This window comes from Myotis myotis, unplaced genomic scaffold (assembly GCF_014108235.1).
Source record: "Myotis myotis isolate mMyoMyo1 unplaced genomic scaffold, mMyoMyo1.p scaffold_m19_p_1, whole genome shotgun sequence".
Taxonomy (NCBI): Eukaryota; Metazoa; Chordata; class Mammalia; order Chiroptera; family Vespertilionidae; genus Myotis; species Myotis myotis.
In genome coordinates this window covers 129460095-129475950 of record NW_023416313.1, presented here as the reverse complement: position 1 = coordinate 129475950, position 15856 = coordinate 129460095, and the positions used below count along the sequence as shown (strand labels likewise).

At 43.9% G+C, this 15856-nt stretch overlaps 1 protein-coding gene across 1 annotated transcript in view; it reads left to right on the top strand.

The window, feature by feature from the left end:
* ODAD2 (outer dynein arm docking complex subunit 2) overlaps positions 1-15856 on the top strand; it is a 206664-nt gene that overhangs the window by 124074 nt on the left and 66734 nt on the right. The gene's annotated exons all lie outside the window — the stretch shown is intronic.

Here is a 15856-nt window from a genome sequence, read left to right as displayed (position 1 = left end):
CCAGTTATATTCCAAGGGAGAGCCAAAGAATAAGACCAGAGGTCTCTTCTGGAAGAACTCACAAATTAATGGGAAAAGGACCCATAATAAAATAATTACTATGTAATAAAAAATGGCTATAGATAACTTTGGTATTAAATGACCAATTCAGATTTTAGGATTAGTTTAGGATTTTAACTCAACAATATCATCAAGGATCCAGGCTAATTTTCCCCTTTCTGTTCTGCCAGTCTTAGTGGGGCCTGTGATTATTCCTTATTACAAATAGGAAAACTGTTCCAGAAGATTCTTAGTAGACATCATCTCAGAACTCACTGGCCATAATTGGGCCATATCCAGCCCCCCCCCCCCCTCAGCCAAACAAATAATTGACAAAATGAGATTTTCAAGATAGGCTTAGGCCAGTCAAGTGTAATCTCTGGGGCATAGGGGCACTTTCTCTTGGTGCTTGTGTGTGACGGTTCGATCCAAAATAATCCAGGCTTGGCAAACACAGGCAGATGAGGAAATGGATTTTGTAGAAAAACATATACAACAATACAGAGGGAAGAGAGTGACCAGTACTGAGAAAGAGAATGGGAGGAAAAGCATGGAGGTGATGTTATTTAAACTACTATTTTTAAAATGTATTACAGAGACCTAACTAATGGTTGCCAGATGAGAGGGGTTGGGAGACTGGGTGAAAAAAGTGAAAGAGATTAAGAAGTATTAATTTCCAGTTATAAAAATAGGATGTAAAATACAGCATAAAGATTATAGTCAATAATATTCTAATTATGTATGGTGTCAGATGGGCCCTAGACTTATTGGAGTGATCACAAGGTATATAAATGTTTACTAGTAATCACTATGTTTTACACCTGAAACTAATATTATATGCTAACTGTAATTGAAAAATAATTAAAAAAACAACAACATAAAAATAGTCTGGCCAGAGTGGCTCAGTTGGTTGAGAATCAACCTGTGCATTGAAAGGTTGCCCATTTGATTCCCAGTCAGGTCACATGCCCGGGTTATGGGTTTGATCCTACATATGGAAGGCATCCAATGGATGGTTCTCTCTCTCTCTCTCTCTCCTCTTCCTGTTTCTCTTCCTCTCTTTTTTTCTCTCTCTCTTTTTGTCTCTTTAAGCATGTCTTTAGAGACAAAAAAAAGATTAAAATGTTTTAAATATATAAATATAAAAAGAACAAGCAATGGAGAAACAGATGGTTAAATTATTCTTTTTTTTAAATATATATATTTTTTGATTTTTCACAGAGAGGAAGGGAGAGGGATAGAGAGTTAGAAACATTGATGAGAGAGAAACATCCATCAGCTGCCTCCTACACGCCCCCTACTGGGGATGTGCCCACAACCAAGGTACATGCCCTTGGCCGGAATCGAACCCGGGACCTTTCAGTCCACAGGCCAATGCTCTATCCACTGAGCCAAACTGGTCAAGGCAGTTAAATTATTCTTGAAAGGAAGCTTATAGATATAGCTAAGATAATAGAATTCCAGGTGCCATAATAAAGACATGATTAAAGAGATACAGAAGCTCAGTTTAATCTACTAGGGAAAAAAGTAATTCATAGGAGTTTGGCTGAGAAAGTAACCTTTGATTTTAGTACTGCCAAATAGAATAAAGAAGAAAGATAATAATGTAAAGGTGCATTTTTATGGGCTCTAAAGTAAGTACATAAGAAAAGATGAGAGAGTTCAATTTATCCTTATATATTTCTGAAATGATCCATGCAGTACCATAGTCTACAATCCTGTAGAATTTTTAACTTTAAAGTCCAAGAACCACCAAGTTAGTCTAAAGGACAGAACAAAAGAAACTGTGCCTACATAGTCTATGCGTGAAGATGATTCTGTTTTTAAAGTTACTTCTTAAAGAAGAATACATAGAGAATTCTATTGTTTTCACTTGTCTGTAGGTTTTACTCTATCCTATCCTATATAATAAAAACCTAATATGCTAAGTGTCTGGTTGACCGGTCGGCCATTCAACCAATCAAAGTGTAATATGCTAATGATATGCTAAGGCCGCTCGCTATGACGTGCACTGACCATGAGGGAGCAGACAGTTGACTGATTGACCAATCGCTATGATGGGCACTGACCACCAGGGGGCAGACGCTCTGACTGGTAGGTTAGCTTGCTGCTGGGGTCTGGCCTATTGGGACTGAGCGAGATGAGCTGGACATGCCTTGGAGTCCTTCCATGGTCCCTCCCCAGCTAGCCAACCTCCTACATCTCTCCCCAGCCCCAATCGTGCATCAGTGGGGTCCCTTGGCCTGGCCTGCACCTCTCACAATCTAGAACTCTTTGGGGGATGTTGGAGAGCCGGTTTCAACCCGATCCTATAGGTCAGGCTGAGGGACCCCACTGATGCACAAATTCGTGCACCAGGCCTCCAGTTGTAACAGAAACCTCTATGGCAGCCGTGGGCAAACTACGGCCCGCGGGCCATATCCGGCCCGTTTAAAATGAATAAAACTAAAAAAATAAAAGACTGTACCCTTTTATGTAATGATGTTTACTTTGAATTTATATTAGTTCACACAAACACTCCATCCATGCTTTTGTTCCGGCCTTCCGGTCCAGTTTAACAACCCATTGTGACCCTCGAGTCAAAAAGTTTGCCCACCCCTGCTCCATGGTCACTTAAAAACAGAGCTTCAAAATTTATGAAGTAAAAAATGATAGAACTAAAAAGGAGAAATAGAAAGATCTACATTTATAGTTGGAAATTTCAATACTTCTTTCTTTGCAGTCAATAGAAAATAAGTGAGGATATAGAAGACCTAAACAATTATACCAACCAACTTAAGCATTACTGATAATTATTAAACACTAGAGGCCCGGTGCATGAAATTCATGCACGGGTAGGGTCCCTAGGCCTGGCTGGCAATCAGGGCCTTCTAGCTGCTGGCCAGGGCCTTCCTTCCCTGGTTGCCGGCTTCTGGCCAGGGCCTCCCTTCCCTGGCTGCCAGCTGCCAGCTGTCAGCTGGGGCCTCTTTTCCCCAGCTGCCCGCTGCCAGCTGGGGCCTTCCTTCATTTAGCGCCACCCCCTGGTGGTCAGCGCACGTCATAGTGAGCGATCAAACTCCCGGTCTCTGGTCAAACACCCAAGGGGACACTTTGCATATTAGCCTTTTACAGATAGATAGATAGATAGATAGATAGATAGATAGATAGATAGATAGATTCCACCCAACAACAGCAGAATACACATTCTCTTAAAGTGCATATGGGACATTCACCAAACTGGACCATATTCTGAGCCATAAAACAAACTCTTAGAGATCGTAAAAATTAAAATTATCAGTTCTTTGACCATAATAAAATTAAACTAGAGAAAGAGGAGCAAATAAATCCCAAAATAAACAGAAGAAAGGAAATAATAATTAAGATAAAATATTAATGAAATTAAAAGCAGAAAAACTAATACAAAAAAGTAAAAGGCTGGTTCTCTGGGAAAAAAATCAATAAAATTGATATACCTCTATTTACTTTGATCAAGAGAAAAAGAGACAAGATACAAATTACCAATACTAGGGATCAACATTATAGACCCTAGAAATACGAAAAGGATAATAAGTAGATGTATTGAGCTAGATAGTAAACCACTCCTACTTACTCAAAAAAATTTATGCTCAGAAAAAAAAAGCCTTTACATGAAAATTTATAGGGGATCCTATATAATAAAGAGCTAATATGCTAATTAGACCAAACAGCAGAATGACCATCCAGATGGCCTTCCGGATGAAGCCGGGGCTGCAAGGACCAAGGCAGCCAGGGCTGTGAGGGCCAAGCCCCTTGCACGAATTTCATGCATTGGGCCTCTAGTTTATTCATAATTTCAAAAATCTGGAAATAAATGAAATACTCTTCATCTAGTAAATAGATAAATAATGGTACATTGCCGGAGTCCAAACCCAGCAGCTCCAGGGGTCCCCAAAGGTGTGGATGGAGTCGGCGAAGAAGGAAGGACACGGAGACAGTGTTCAGTTGATCAGCAGCCTAGCCAGGATCTCCAGCCAGAATCTCCAGCCAAGTTCTGGTCTGGATCTCCAGAGAGGTTCTGCTCTGGATCTCCAGCAAAGTTCTGGTTAGGATCTCCAGCCAGGTTCTGTGTCCATGTTCTCTTGCTAGGTTCTCCAGCCAGGTTCTCCAGGTTCTCCAGCCAAGTTCTGTAGCCAAGTTCCCTCGCTAGGTTCTCCAGCCAGGTTCTGTCCAGGTTCTCCAGCCAGGTTCAGTCACCAGGTTCTAGTCAGGTTCTCTTGCCAATTTCTGTAGTCAGGTTCAGTCCAGGATCTTTTGCCATGTTCTCTCGCTAGGTTCTGTCTCTAGGTTCTGAGGCCAGTTTCTGTCCAGGATCTTTTGCCATGTTCTCTCCAGCGAAGTTCTTCTGTCTCTAGAGAAATTTCTGTGTAGGTTCTGTGCCTAGGTTCTGTCTCTCTTCGTTCTGTCTTCTTTTTTTTTTTTTTTTTTTTAATATATTTTATTGATTTTTTACAGAGAGGAAGGGAGAGAGATAGTTAGAAACATCGATGAGAGAGAAACATCGATCAGCTGCCTCCTGCACATCTCCTACTGGGGATGTGCCCGCAACCCAGGTACATGCCCTTGACCGGAATCGAACCTGGGACCTTTCAGTCCGCAGGCCGATGCTCTATCCACTGAGCCAAACCGATTTCGGCCGTTCTGTCTTCTTACATCTGTATTTATACCAGTTGATTCCAATCCTATCAATCTCTATTTCAAAGGTTAGGGCGTTTCTTATCTCCATTCCAGGGAGTAAAGATTATGTAGCTTAAGCATGATTGTTCGTAGTTAAAGTGATTAATTACCCACCTGGCACTTAGTTAAGAGGTTTTATTCCCTCCCTAACTTCAGGGAAAATCCCTACCTGGGGAAACAACCTTTCTCAGAGACCTTGGTTAAAACACATAGTGCCAAGAAGGTGAGCAAACATATTAAGAACAGTATGCCATATATGCCAGGTCCCTTGAAACAGCAAGCATGGACCAGCTCCCGGCAGTACATCCATAAAATAGAATGTGATTTAGCAATAAAAATGTATAGAATACTGATTATAGTCTTTTTCTATTGCTCATGCTACATGCAATTACATGGATTAATTTCAAATTTGTTAGAGGCCATATACAAAAGGCTTCATACTATAATCATTCCATCTATAAGATATTCTGGAAAAGGCAAAAATATAGGGACAGAAAGCAGATAAAAACTTTCCAGGGACTGGGAATAGGAAGAACTATTAAAAGTTCAGTCAGTTTTCAGGGCTGAGTAGGAGTTTAGAAGGGCATCCAGGTAAAGAAAATAACATAGTTAAAGATGTAAAACAATGACACGTTAGGGAATAACAATAATCTAAAAGCTGGAGTATGGTTTATGCAAAAGAGTATACTGGGAAATAAGAGGATGAGGTTGGGACAAAGAGGGAAATGATTTAGACCTCATCCTGAGGATAATGAAGTGCCACCCATGGTTGCAGTTTCGATTCCCAGTCAGGGCACATACCTAGGTTTCAGGTTCCATCCCTGGTTGGGACACAAATGGAAAGCAACCCATCAATGTTTCTCACATTGATACTTCTTTCTGTCTCTTCCTTCCTCTCTCTCTAGAATCGATAAGCATGTCTTCAGGTGAGGAGGGGGGAGGGAGAGAGAGAGAGAGAGAGAGAGAGAGAGAGAGAGAGAGAGAGAGAGAGAATAAAGCACCAATAGAGGATTATAAGAAAGCAGCAGCCAACTTTTGTCAGTGTCTTTCTAGTCTTTTTGGAGGTCTGACACTCATTCTCAAGCAGATTCCTCAGGAAAGGCCTGGGTTAACAGCATTCCCTGAAGTTTACCATGTTTACAATAGTTTTATACTTGAAGGTTATTTTGGCTGGATGTTAGAATCTTGACTCACATTAAGTAGCTTACATACGTTATCCCTTACTGTGCATAAAATATTACTATTAAAGGTCTAAGGATAATGTAATATTATTACTTCCCTTAGAAGTAACTTGGTCTTTTTGCCTAGATCAGTGGTCGGCAAATTGCGGCTCGCGAGCCACATGCAGCTCTTTGGCCCCTTGAGTGTGGCTCTTCCACAAAATACCGACTTCTGCGCATGGGCCACGAAGTTTCAATCGCACTGTACATGCGCTCCCGCATGTGGTATTTTGTGGAAGAGCCACACTTAAGGGGCCAAAGAGCTGCATGTGGCTCGTGAGCCGCAGTTTGCCGACCACTGGCCTAGATGACCAAATTTTTTTTCTTTTTTATCCAAATCCAGTAGTTGTACTAGAATGTCTTTAGCACATTTTGGGTCAATTTTTTCCTAGTGTATAAGGTGACTTTTCAGTGTTTTAAGGTTTTATTACTTAAGAGGAGAGAGTTTTCTTGAATTATAATTTTTAAGGTTTGCTCTGTTGTATTGTTTTGTTTCCTTCTTAGAGACTCTTACTATACATATATGTTCACTCTTCTCTGCCTACTTGTTCTCTTAAATTTTTTGTTAGCTCTTTTTTCATTATTTTTACATCTGCTATTCATTTAAAGACTAGGGGCCCAGCGCATGAATTCATGCACCTTAAAAGGAACTGTGGGCCACGAGGCTGTGGTGGGCACAGGGGCAGGTCTCGGCCCATTCTCTGCACTCCCCTGGCCCCTCCCGCTGCGGCCACTGGTTCCCTGTCTGCCTGCAACCCTGCTCTTGTCACTGTCGCTCTTACACTCTGATGGCGTTGGCCCCGCTTGCACCTGCGGACATCACAGAGCGATTGGGGCCAGCACCAGCAGTGGGTGCGAGAGGCGCCTGCCAGCCCCAATCGCCCCTCAGGAGCAGGGAGAGGTGGAGAAGCCCTGAGGGGCGATTGGGGCCAGCAGCTGCTGCTTGCACCTGCTGATGGCGCCAAGTGATCAGGGCAGGTGCTGGATGGCGGCAGCAGATGCAAGCACTCGGTGGAACCATGGTGCATGGGAGCAAAGAATTTTCAGTAACCACCAGAGGCTCGCCCTGATGACAGCGACCCATGCCCTGCCTTGGTCTGGTGCTCCCGCTCACCGGGTCCACCATCCCACCATGGCTGATGCCCACCATGTTCAGTGCTCTGCCACCTGCTGCTGATGCCTACCATGTTCTGAATGTGCCCCCTGGTGGTCAGCGCACATCATAGTGACTGGTTGTTCAGTTATTCTGCCGTTCAGTCTATTTTCATATTAGGGATTTATATATATACTAGAGGCCCGGTGCACAAAAATTTGTGCACTCGGGGGAAGAGGGAGTCCCTCAGACCGGCCTGTGCCCTCTCGCAGTCTGGGACCCCTCGGGAGATAACGACCTGCTGGCTTAGGCCTGCTCCCGGGTGGCAGAGGGCAGGCCCAATCCCTAGGTGCAGCACCTGGTTGGACTCAGAGCAGGGCCGATTGGGGAATTGGGGCACTGCCCCCTGTCACGCACAGAGCAGGGCCGATCAGGGGGTTGAGGAGCTCCCCCCTGTCACTCACAGAGTAGGGCCGATAGGGGAGTTGGGGCACTGCCCCCTGTCACATGCAGGGCAGGGCGGATCAGGGGGTTGGGGCGCCGCCACTGTCACACTCAGGGCAGGGCAGATGGGGAGGTTATGACTCTACCCCATCACACACAGAGCAGGGCCCATGGGGGGTGGGAGGGCGTTGAGGTGACGCCCTCTATCACCCACAGAGCAGGGCCGATCAGGTGGTTGGGGCGCCGCCACTATCATACTCAGGGCAGGGCCAATGGGGAGGTTATGGCTCTACCCCATCACACACAGAGCAGGGCCGGTGGGTGGGGGGGTTGGGGCGCCGCCCTCTAACACCCACAGATCAGGGCCGATCAGGTGGTTGGGTCGCCGCCACTGTCACACTCAGGGCAGGGCCAATGGGGAGGTTATGGCTCTACCCTGTCACACACAGAGCTGCAGGGCGATCAGGGGGTTTGGGCACTGCCCCCTGTCACGCTGATCCCGGTGCCGGGAGGCATATTACCCTTTTACTATATAGAATAGAGGCCTGGTGCATGGATGGGGCTGGCTGGTTTGCCCTGAAGGGTGTCCTGGATCAGGGTGGGGGTCCCCACTGGGGTGCCTGGCCAGCCTGGATGAGGGGATGATGGCTGTTTGCAGCTGGTCACACACCCTTCAGGGTGGGGGTCCCCACTGGGGTGCCTGGCCAGTCTGGCTGAGGGGCTGAGGGCTGTTTTCAGGCTGGGACTGAAGCTCCCAACTGCTCCTTTTTTTCTTTCTTTCTTTTTTTTTTTTATTCTGGGCCAGCTTTAGCTCTGAGGCCTCGGCTGCTGAAAACAGGTTTCTGGCCTTTGTTTACTGTCTGTATTTGATACAATGTTGCAGTCCAGCTGGCTGAAGCTCCGCTGAGTAAAGCAGGTTTCTGGGGTTTTTTTAGCTTCTATATTCGCAACATAGTTGCTTAGAGTTGCAGCTGAGAGGCCGGCAAGTCAGCCAGGGAACGTTGGAGTCCTCCGTCACTGAAGCAAGCAAGCCTCCCTGTTCGCATCAGCTGCCTGGCTGCCGGCCGCCATCTTGGCTGCCAGTTAATTTGCATATCTTGGCCCTACTCTGTGAGTGACAGGGAGATTAGCCAATGGGAAGGGTAGCGGTCGTACGCCAATTACCATGTTTCTCTTTTATTAGTGTAGACTAGAGGCCCGATGCGCAAAAATTCATGCAAGAGTAGGCCTTCTTTCCCCTGGCTGCCAGCACTGGCTTCCCTCCAGCACCTGGGACCCGGACTTCTCTCCTCTGGCTGCCGGCAGGCAACCGGGACCTGGGCTGGCTTTCCTCCAGCCACCCACAGGCACCCAGGATCCAAGCTGGCATCCCCCAGGCCACCCACAGGCACCTGGGACCCGGGCTGGCTTCCCCCAGGCCCCACCTTAATCAGGAAGGATGTCTGGAATGACGTCTGGAAGACATCTGGACTAATTAGCATATTACCCTTTTATTACTATAGATAGATAGTGCATATGTTGTTTATTCAACCTTGTGTTCCTCCTAGTTTACTGTTCATTTCCAAATGAATTTTTCTTTTATTTCTAATGCTTTATGAATGTCTTTTACCTCTCTTTAAATTCTTTTACTAATCATGCAATTTATAAGCTTTAATAATTCTAATTTACATTTTTCTTTCATTGCTTCTGTGATTCTTTCAGATTTTTTTTTTGTTGTTATTGTTGTTAATCCTCACCCAAGGATATTTTTCCATTAAATTTAGAGAGAGTGCAAGGGAGGGGTGGAGAGAGACATTAGTGTGAGACAGACACATTATTGGTTGCCTCCCACACATGTCTCAACCAGGACCTAGGATCAAACCTACAACCAGGATGTGCCCTTGACCAGGAATCCTACCCACAACTCCAGTGCACAGGCCAACACTCCCACCACTGAGCAACACTGTCCAGGGCTCAGCTCATTTTTAAATTATAATAACTGTATATGGAAATTGATTGTAATCTTTTTCTATTGCTCATGTTTAAGTGAAGTGAGTTTTCATGATCTTTTAGACAGAGAGATGTGGGACAGGGTAGCATTTCTAATTTCATTGTTCTCAGGATGTCATTTCTGTTATTTTCACAGTGATGGAGAGTGGGTTCAGACACCTTTGCTCCCCTCCTCTTTTTTTATCTGTACTCACTCATCTTTCATCCCATTGCCCTAATCTTGCTCAATTTGGATGCAACCCCGAATAGTTTTTCTTTAGTACAGGGCTTTGTTTTAGGAGAGGGCTTCAGTTTGTAGTTTTAAGAATTCACAGGACTCAGACCTACAGAATGTTCCAGCACCATCAAACCAAAGTCTGAGATTTCACTCCGGGCCACTGTTGCTGCTGTGAGCTTTCTTGTGAGACCTAAAGGCAATTCCGTTTCCCTGGCTCTTGGGGCATTCTCTAAGCCTTTCCTCTGCAGGTTCCGGCGTTATCTTAGGCATGTGAATTTTGTAGTGGTTAGTAGTTTGTCTCAACCTGCTTGTATTTTGGGGTTGGTAGAAACTCCTTGTCACCTAGTATTGTTGTATACATTGTCCCTTCCCTTTTTGTTTTTGTTTTGCTATACTAGTTGCTTTTTAGGGAGATTAAAGTACTATACCACCATAACAAAGAGTGAATGAAATCTTATTTGGGACAGCATGGGTAGACCTAAAAGGTATTATGAAAAGTGAAATAAATCAGTCAGAGAAAGACAAATATCATATGATTTCACTCATATGTGGAATCTAAACAACAAAACAAATGAGCAAACAAAATAGAAGCAGACTCATAGATGAAGAGAACAGACAGATGGTTGCCAGAGGGGAGGAAGTTTGGGGGGACAGGCGAAAAAGGTGAAGGGACTAAGAGGTACAAATTGGTAGTTACAGAATAGTTGTGGGGATGTAAAATACAGCAAAGGGAATATAATCAATAATATTTTAATAATTACGTATGGTGCCTGGTGGGTGCTTGAAATGTCAGGGTGATCAATTTATAAGAATATATGATTGTCTAGCCACTATTCAGTACACCTGAAACTAACAGAAAATAATATTGAATGTTAACTGTAGTTTTTAAAAATAAAAAAGCTATGCCACCATTATCTTTCCAGAATTTCTCTAGTTTTCTTGAGAAAAATATTGTTCAGTAATTCCATAATTGACAAATGTATTAGATTACTGACACATAACATCTCTTAGAAAAGTTGAGCTTTTAGGCTACACTTTTAAAGTTCCCTGAAATTCTAAGAGTCATTGTTTTTGCTTTTGAATTTACATGTGCATCAACTTCATTTAGACCAACTATGAGGTTAGAATTCACATAATCATAATATTGTAGAGTGGCTTTGGGATTAGACATATCTGGATTCAAATCTTCTGCCAATTATCATTTTTCTTTTTACAATAAATTGGATTAAATTACATTCTTTTGATGTGATTGCATTCTAATATGTAGAAGTGTAAAAAGGTGACAGTGTAGAAAACAGTTGAAAGTATATTAATTTATTTTGCATTACAAAAAAATGTACTGTGGAATTTTAGAAAAAATTGCAATTAAATAATTGTATTAATATATTATAATTTGGAAGTGTGTCCTATCAAAAATTGTATTTAAATTTGACATTGAGAACAAGGTCAACAATATTGCTGACATCATTTCCCATAGTAATTGGGAGAAACAACAGGTTGTGGGAAAAGATTCTTTGCCCTTACACTTGGGAAGATCCTGACTTGGTTCTTCCTTTACCATTTACTGGAAGCTTAGGTTTTTTGTTGTACCCTCAGTGAAAGTTTCCTTTTATATCTGCAAATTTGTATATAATCAAATTCAGTGAATGTTAATTGAGCATATGTACTTACTACCAGAAACTGGCATAGGTACTGGATATACAACAGTAAATAAGAGAGGGTTTCTACACTCCTGAAACTTAGAGTTCAAGGTAAAAGCAAACAATCAAGCCACTATTGCATAGACTGGTAAGTGCTAGTATAATATAGAAGAATCAGGTAGGAACAGCTTAACCCAGACTTGAGGTTCAGGAAAGACTTCCTGAAGAAAATGGTACCTTAGTAGCTGAAGTTGTGTAGGAATTACCAAGCTAATGGGAGAGTAGCCAAAAAGGGCATGTGCAAAGCATGGAGACATGTGCAAGAAGCACATTTGAGGACATGAATGCACAAGCAGTGTTCCCAATGCAAACTGAGGTTCAGGCTCACCAGGAGAGTTTTTAGAAATCCAGATGTTTTTTATGGGCCCCACCCCAGACTTAATAAATTACATTCTTTGGGAATGAGTGCCAGGTTTCTGGTTATTAATTCCTTTGGGGAGCCACTGGCAGAGGGTGTGTGAGGGGCATTGGAGAAGGGGAATCAAGGCAGGTAAAGCAAGGCAGGGAAGCCTGGGGCACACTATGAAGGGCTGGGAAGCTATGTGTGGGCTGGAGTTTTATCCTTAGGGCAATGGGGAGCTGTGGAAAGATCAGACAGCTATGGGACGAGATGATCAGATTTATGATGTAGAAAGATCACTAAGTTTACAAAAACATGGCCCCAGCGTTTATGAAGGACACAATCCAGTTTATGAGGTTCAACATCTTTGAACCTCAGTTTTAAAATGTGAAATGGAAATAATATCTACTTAGCATGTTTATTTTGAGGTTTAGCTGAGATAATTTATGTAAAGTGCCTGATATATATTTAGAACTCAAAAGATATTAATTTCTATAATTTGAGAAATAATTAGTGCACATTACACAGCCACCATCATACATCAGAGGAAGTAGATTTCTGTTCAACCATTTGTTTTCAGGTTCCTCTGCAAAATTCTTTTTCTCTGCCCACACCTAGAACACTGGGTCAGTGCCACTTCTCTCTCACTCTTCACTCTTTCACATTCTTAACTTCAGTTACAATCTTTAAGCGGATGACTTCCAAGTCTACAGATCCAGCCATGGTTTTCTTTCCTGAGCTCCAACCCCATATATCCACGTGACTCATGGATGTCTCCACGTAAATACTTTTGGGCACCTGATCCAAATTAGATGTTTTTCCACCAACTATCACCCTTCCCTGCTCCAGAAAACAAAATAAAACCCTGCCTGTCCAACATTAGCACCACTAGGTCAACCCAGAAATGTGGGAATCATCCTTGAACCACTTGTCTTTATCTTCTCTAATCAGTCCTTACAAATCCACACCCTTTTCTCCAGGCTTAGACCTTTACCTTCATCTAAACCAGGGGTGGGAAACCTTTTTCAGCCAAGAGCCATTTGGATATTTAAAACATCATTCACAGGCCATAGAAAATTATCAACTTAAAAATTAGCCTGCTATACTTAGTCAAACATTTAATTAACTCACCCCTAATGCCTTGGCAGGGCCAGACCAAATGATTTCCCAGGCCTGAAATGGCCCATGGGCCAGACGTTCCCTACCCCTGATCTAAACTATTCCCACCTTTTACCTGAATCAGTGAAACAGTCGCTGAGTTCCCAGCACCACTCTTCGCCCCACCCTGCAATCCCGAGAGAGCTTCCAAGAAACAAAATTGATAAAATCCCCTCCCACCTCACACTCCTCCACACGTAAACCTCTTTACTGGCTTCACATGCCCAGAAAAGGAACTCCAAACTCTCTAACAAGGCTTATAAGACCTGTCAAGATCCCACCTCTTAAGTCTCATCCCCTCCATTCTTTCTTTCCTATTTTATGCTCTTACCATTGTGAACTAGAGAAAAATCATCTCTCTCACTCTTAGATCTATATTTCATGATGATTCCTCCATCCAGAATCCCCCTCCGGTGTCAGGCTTTAGCTTAACAAACGTCTTCTTGGGAGGCAGTCCTCAAATCTTCACACCAGTCGAGATTCCCTTGTTAGATGTATTTGCAGTCTCTTTACCTCTTCTCCCTTAGGGCTATTCATTAAACTTGTAATTTTTTTTTTTTAAATATATTTTATTGATTTTTTACAGAGAGGAAAGGAGAGAGATAGAGAGTTAGAAACATCGATGAGAGAGAATCATCGACCAGCTGCCTCCTGCACATCTCCCACTGGGGATGTGCCTGCAACCCAGGTACATGCCCTTGACCGGAATCGAACCTGGGACCTCTCAGTCCGCAGGCCGACGCTCTATCCACTGAGCCAAACCGGTTTCGGCAAACTTGTAATTTCTTAATGCCTGTGTTCCCCACAGATTGTAAGCAACATGATGGCAAAAGGGTATACATAGTCAATCCATATTATTCACAGATTTGAATTACTCAGGAATTCACCTACTTGCTAAACTTTTTGTGTAACTGCAAAATCAATATTCATGTCAGTTTCTTGGTCACTCGTGGAGAAATTTGAGTTGCCCAATATGCATGTTCTCAGCTGAGGTCAAACAAGATGATGCTCTGCCATCTTGTTTCAGCTTTCATAGTAAGCATCCATTTTGTAGTCTACTTAGTGTCACATTTTTTTTTATGACTTTACTGTTTTAAATGGCCCACAAGAATAGTTCTAAATTACTCTCTAGTGTTTCTAAGCACAGGAAGGCTGTCATGTGCATTACAGAGAAAATATGTGTGCTAGATAAGCTTTTTATTCAAACATAGGCTATAGTGTGTTTCAATGTCAATGAATTAAGTCAAACCTCTGTCCATCACCATTTATCAGCACTTATACCCTCCTTAACTCCCCCCCCCCCACCCCTCCTCCTGGCAATCACCACACTGTTTTCTGTGTCTATGAGGTTTTTTTATTTATTTTTTTTTTGCTCAATCCCTCCACACAAATGAGCACCCCCCAATAGCTGTCAGCCTGCTCCCTATGAATCTGTCTCTATTTTGCTTGTTAGTTCACTTTGTTCAATACAGTGTACAGATGATGTGTTGTACAATTGTGTACCTGAAACCTGTATAATTTTGTTAACCAGTGTCACCCTGATAAATTCAATAAAAAGGAAAAAAAATATGAAATATGCCTTTAAAGAGAAACACAGAGACCGGCAGGAACCTAACGCTGTATTTCCCTTAGGAGCACTGGTTCATTATTCACTAACTAGGGGCCCGGTGCACGAAATTCATGCACCGGGTGTGTGTGTGGGGGGAGTGCCCCTCAGCCCAGCCTGCCCCCTCTCACATACTGGGAGCCCTCAGGCGTTGACCCCCATCACCCTCCAATCGCAGGATCGGCCCCTTGCCCAGGCCTCGGGACCCTCATTTCCCCCCATCACTGGTTCTGCCCCCAGCCCAGGCCTGATGCCTCTGGCGGAGGCGTCAGGCCTGGGCAGGGGACCCCCAGACCCCTCCGATCGCCTGATCGGCCCCTTGCCTAGGCCTGACGCCTCCGCCAGAGGTGTCAGGCTTGGACAGGGGACCCCCATCTCCCCCCGATCACTGGCTCTGGCCCCCGCCCAGGCCTGAGGCCTCTGGCCCAGGAATCATGCCTGGGCAGGGGACCCCCATCTCCCTCTGATCGCTTCCTCCACCCCCCGCCCAAGCCTGATGCCTCTGACCCATGCTTCAGGCCTGGGCAAGGGGACCATCATATCCCCCCAATCCCCGGCTCCGCCCCCCCAGCTCCCCGCGGTTGCAGGCTCCGCCCCTGCCCAGGCCTAATGCCTCTGGCCTAGGCGTCCGGCCCGGGCAGCGGGAACCCGCAGCTGCAGCGGCCCCGCGATCGTGGGCTTCGCTTTAGGCCCAGGCAAGGGACCCCTAGCTCCTGGGACTGCCAGCTTCGACCGTGCCCAGCTCCCATTGCTGGCTCCACCCCTACTTCCTGCTCTCACTGGCCAGGGCAGAAAAGGCGCCTGATTCTCCGATCATGCTTAGCTCCCCCCTGGGTTTCCGATCACTGTCAGTGGCAGGGGGCTTCTTCCTGCTTTCCCTTTCACCTCCCTGCATTGTGCCTACATATGCAAATTAACCGCCATCTTGTTGGCAGTTAACTGCCAATCTTAGTTGGCAGTTAATTTGCATATAGCCCTGATTAGCCAATGAAAAGGGTAGCGCCGTACACCAATTACCATTTTTCTCTTTTATTAGTGTAGATTTCACTTTGTGGTGATTTTAAAGAACATAACTATTGCAAATTATAAGATTCAACTGTATTTTGTTAACATCTAACTCATATGAGTTGTTCAATAAATATTCATTGAAACTAATTTATGTGTATGTATGTTTATATACACACATAATTTATATATAAATACATAGAAATTAGGTATAATATAGAAATAAATTAAACTGAATTTGTTTTTTAATGGCATGGGTGTACTTCACAGTTTTATCATTACTTTTTGCTTTAAAAAATGCTAAATATTAGTTTATTATTGACTAGAGGCCCAGTGCATGAATTCATGCATGG